This window comes from Mycteria americana, chromosome 4 (genome assembly GCF_035582795.1).
Source record: "Mycteria americana isolate JAX WOST 10 ecotype Jacksonville Zoo and Gardens chromosome 4, USCA_MyAme_1.0, whole genome shotgun sequence".
In the NCBI taxonomy this organism is placed as follows: Eukaryota; Metazoa; Chordata; class Aves; order Ciconiiformes; family Ciconiidae; genus Mycteria; species Mycteria americana.
In genome coordinates this window covers 10,594,664-10,599,467 of record NC_134368.1, presented here as the reverse complement: position 1 = coordinate 10,599,467, position 4,804 = coordinate 10,594,664, and the positions used below count along the sequence as shown (strand labels likewise).

Below are 4,804 nucleotides of genomic sequence, written 5' to 3'. Positions count from 1 at the left end.
TTTTTTAACCTAAAGTGTTCTCCATAAAACTATTATGCTGAGAGGATGACTAATGTAACCAGTGTGTGTTTTGAAGCGTGTCATGAACACTTTTTATGCTTTCTGAACACACAAAGAGAAACCCCAGGAGAGAATTCATTTACAAATCTGATTAAGCATAGTGCCTAAGTGGCAAAAAGCATCATACAATAAACAGTAGACTCCACAGGTAAGCAAAGCTTTAAAAAAATAAAACAAACATACTCTACAAAGAGCCCAGATGTGTGCATTTTGGGTAGTTTAATGTGTTTGATTAGATGTCAAAGGTACAGACAATGAAAGCAGAGGTCACGCTGAGGTATTACTTCCGACCTCCTCTTCATTAAGCCATCATACTGCCTGTCTAGTGTAAAGCATATATCTTAATTTGGGAAGCAAAGGCAAGCCTGTAAACAGAGGAACGAGTCCTAAGATAGGGATTTTCTACCTGATGTCAAGACAGACTTACAGTGTGGTCCTTGGCCAGTCACAGTGGAACAAGTTGGGGTGGACCAAGAACCTGCCATCTCCTGCGGGTTTTGTCCCCCACCGGGCACAACCCATTCCCCCACTGTTGACCCACACACTAGGGCCAAAGTACCCCAGCACCAACTCTTGGGTGCAAGATCTGCGCTGCTTCGCACATGGCCATGACAAGGTCCTGCCCAGTCTCCTTTGGCACAGGTCCCAGCTACCTGAGTCTCGACAAAAGCCACCTTTTGTATGGGTTGTGTCACCCTTCGTTCATTCATATTTATAGAGTAGTTTATGAAAGCATTTCAGAAGCGAGCAGTACTATTGCTCAGCAATCGGAGTTTACCTGTCTTCAGGGACTTTCTGAGTTCACGGGAGTTTCGATGTTAATTACAGTCTCTTATAGCTGTAGATCAGGGGTGCCTTCAAACTCCAGACAGAAGTTTATTAGAAGTTAAAGCTTTAAGTCTCATCAGTGCACCTCTGAATATTACAGCTATCTTTTTTTATATGGGAATATACTTCTACTCATCTTCTCACCCCCTGGGATAACTGCCAATATACATAACACTTTTAAACAACCCTCATCATTTCATTCAAAAACAGAGAAGTGACAGAGTGACTGGGCATGACTTAGACTTTCCCATGTGAGCGAGTGAGTGAGCGGTGAAATGCCCTGTCCTAGTGCTGTCGTGGCAGTCGTCTGATATGGGTCCACCTTCTACCATCCTTAGCGTATCCAAATGGGAGGCAAAAGTGAAAATCCATCCCTGTGTTACGCTGGTCCCAGTGAAGAGAAGGAGGACCATTTTGTGGTGAAAGCCTTGAACTGGACTTGAGGCATCCAAGTTACTACAGGTGTCTCATTACCTCTAGTAATGAGATCTGGGGACTTCTCTGGGTTTCTACTTCCCTCTGCATAGGGAAGATTTATTCATAACAACTTTCTCATACCTTTGCCTGTTTTCTTCATGTTGACTGTAAAGTCTTCACATTAAAAAAAGCTCTCTCACCATGTGTAGTTCATCTAGAATAGTGGAACCCTGGCCTCCTGTAGACACCAAGAGACCAGCAATAATGAAGAAGAGGTGAAGAGCTGACAGTGTCCTGACAAGTTAGAAAAAGGAGAATCCATTAAGTAATGCCCTGAAACTTCTCTTCTGTGGGCTGGTAAAACATTCGCTCACTTACACAATGCGGACACTATCAGCGAAGCAGGAAGTCATGTCCTCGGCACCAAGTCTCTGTGCCGCAACTGCAGGGAGTCCAACACCTTGGACGTGGCTCAGGCAGGGAATCTGTGTCACACGAAAGGAGAGGAATGGAACCAGCGTGAAACCATCGGCAACAAAGGGAAGCGAACAAAAACAGGACAGACGGGATTAGAGACACAGAGCCAAGTACAAGGCAAAAAAATAGACCTGTGAAAAGCTGGAAGGAAAACAAATAAACCAAGTAAGTTAAATTCTCCATCCCACTCCCCAGTTTCTTCCACCTCACTTGCACCTTGTTACTGAAATTTTCTCCCAATGCTAAAACTGGTGCATCAACACAAAGGACGTGGCACCCCACAAGACACTTCCATGGTAAACATCTGCCTGAGGATGATTTCCCTTTGTAATTTTTGCATTTTGCAGACACCCCATTCAGCAGACACCACATTTAGCAAATACAGTGCTGTGTGGGTCCCATAAGGCTGGGTCCTAACCACTATGTGCTACAGCATCTTAGATTCTGGTCCCCAAATAGACAGAGCAGCCTAAGCAATATTGTTTTTGCATGCAAGGTTGCTTTCAGCAAGTTTGTGCCTTTTGGAATCCACTCCTTTTCCCCTCCACCCCATCACAGAAGTGTTTTGGGGTTGTTAAGCAAAGATCTTCCCTTTGCTGGAATTCAGCGCCTCAAGGAAAGCACCAAAACCAACACTCAGCTTGAAGGTTTAGCTGGGAATTATTACAGGGAAGCACCACATACGATCATGGCTGGCCAGACCTACGCAGCCTCCCACCTGCGATCCCTGAAAAAAGTATTCACTGAATCAATTCCATCCACACAGTGATGGTTAGAGTCTGCCAACACTTACATACTCATTAGCATGATCGATTTCCCATTATCTAATTAATTACTGCAGATTTCACATTACCTGCTTTGCCATTCAGGTGATGGCACTGAATTTGTCTTTGTCCTGTACCCTGCATTTTTCTCTGGACTGGTGCAAAACTCCAACCAGTCACTGACAAGAGCGGTCCAGGACGTCTCTGGGTGCTCCATCCCCTGCCCGCGGCTGGAGCCAAACCTCTCGCAGGCTTCTCATGCTGGAGGTGCCAAAGGCTGCCCAGGTAATCCAGCCCAGTGCCTCGCTGTCCTCACTGTCAGTACATTTTGCTGATATCCAACCTCCTTGCTGCAATTTAAATGCATTGCTTCTTCCTCTCTTGGATGCTGAAAGCCGATGATTTCCTGCTTGCACTAGCTTTTTTTTTGCATAACGAGGGGAGCTTGTTAGAGTCATTCTGCCTGACTCTTCACTCAGTTTCCGTACTTACACCAATAAAAGAGAGTGGGAAATTGTACTTGCTTTATCTGGAATAACAGACTATGTAAGACAGTGTGAAATCAAGCCCATAATTTTTTATTCTAAACCATACGTTACAGATGCAGTTCCTATAGAGTGCTCATTTAACATTGTTTCATTTCTCCATAGGAATAATTAGCTTGCAATGAGGAAAATCATTTAATTAGGCCCACAACTGATTAGAGCCTGGTGGATAGCCTATCGAAATAAAAGGAGAAGATACAAACTGATTTCAACATGTTTTGGGTCAGACCCAATCTTCCAAAGCAAATAGAGAGGTAAGACGGCATCTGCTGACTATTCACCTGCCAAGTCTTTGTGCTGAGCTCTAATTTTAGGTCCTGCAGGCAATTGTCCAGGTTATTTACCACCTGGGCTGTTTTGATCTTCTCTCGAGCATGTGTATTGATGTATGAGCTCTCTTATCTCTACCATGGTAATACTGGCCCAACTATACTAGCAGGCTGAGGTTCAGGATCAATACTGATTCCTTCCCTCACTCAGCTGAACAGCATTTTATTTACCTAATGTCTAATATCTACTAAGGGCCTGAACTGGCAAATCTTGACTAAGCAGTCTAAAATGCGTGAGTTGGACACACTACAGAAATGCAGAGTATTATCATTACTGTACAATATGGGATGCACCTACGATCTTCCCGTCACAGATTCACCTGGATCCATCATGGTTAATACAAGTAAGTGACAGAATCCTATGGCTGGTAGTAGACTTGCATCAGCCACATTAGGCATTATTTTTCTCCTGCTGGGAATAGAACTCAACAATTTGCTTATATACTTACTGCAGGCCTATAAATATGTTGCAGATGTCTGTTCTTTGATAAACAAAAATCTGTTCTCCCATATAGGTATGCAGATAGCTTGGCTCCTGGAGAACGGCTGTATGAAAAGACATCAGGAGTCCACCTCTAATTTCCTTCTCATCTCAAAACCTGATTTACCCAGATTTACAACTCAGTTGATTTTGGATGTCCAAACACCCAGGTGAGCAATCTCCATGCTTAAATTTGTAAATATAACTTTTTCTTTCTTGGTTCCTCATCTGTAATAAATATTCTGTAAACTAATGGCCGCTAACTACTTTGTTGGTCTCCACAGGACGTGTGAACTCATTCTTCCATATCTAGATGGATTTTCAGACCAAAGAGAAATACAATTCATTGGAGCTTCTTCCTATAAACTCAGCAGACATGATGCACAGATACACAGGAAACAGGTATCTTGGGTAAGAAAATGTTATTTTTTTATGTTCAGAGGATAGATGCCATTGAGACTGTGTTACCACTGACTGATTTTATTCATAAAGCCCACAGTTGCCTCCCTGTCCTCTGAAAGTGGACATTCTGTTTGCCAAAGGCAGACTGGTTTCAGCTGCATTTGCTACCATGTGTACACAACCCTGCTCTGTTTCTCTCTCTGTCCTGGACTGCAACAGTGGTGCTAAGCATCAAGGCAGCTTAGAAGATGATCACAGCGAGGCAGAATATGCTTTTACTGCTATATGATGAGCTTATATCCAGGTTACCTAACAAGAAGGCTTGACTGCAAATTTTATTGGATGAAGGAGAAATGTTTAATTTATCAGCTCGTTCAAGCAGTGACCTCAGGCAGATGCCCATGCACCCCAAAAGCACTCTAACACAAAGTGGGTCTGAGTCACAGTTTCTTCAAAGCCTCTTTGTACTGCACTAGTCTATATATTTTGTGGAAACTTAAT

At 43.3% G+C, this 4,804-nt stretch overlaps 1 long non-coding RNA gene across 1 annotated transcript; it reads right to left on the bottom strand.

The window, feature by feature from the left end:
- Window positions 1–309: 309 nt before the first annotated feature.
- On the bottom strand, window positions 310–1,772 carry LOC142408591 (uncharacterized). The gene is made up of 3 exons (XR_012775350.1): window positions 1,684–1,772; window positions 1,447–1,599; window positions 310–425 (listed from the first exon to the last, which is right to left on the bottom strand). It is a non-coding gene; the product is annotated as an uncharacterized LOC142408591 (long non-coding RNA).
- Between the last annotated feature and the right edge of the window lie 3,032 nt (window positions 1,773–4,804).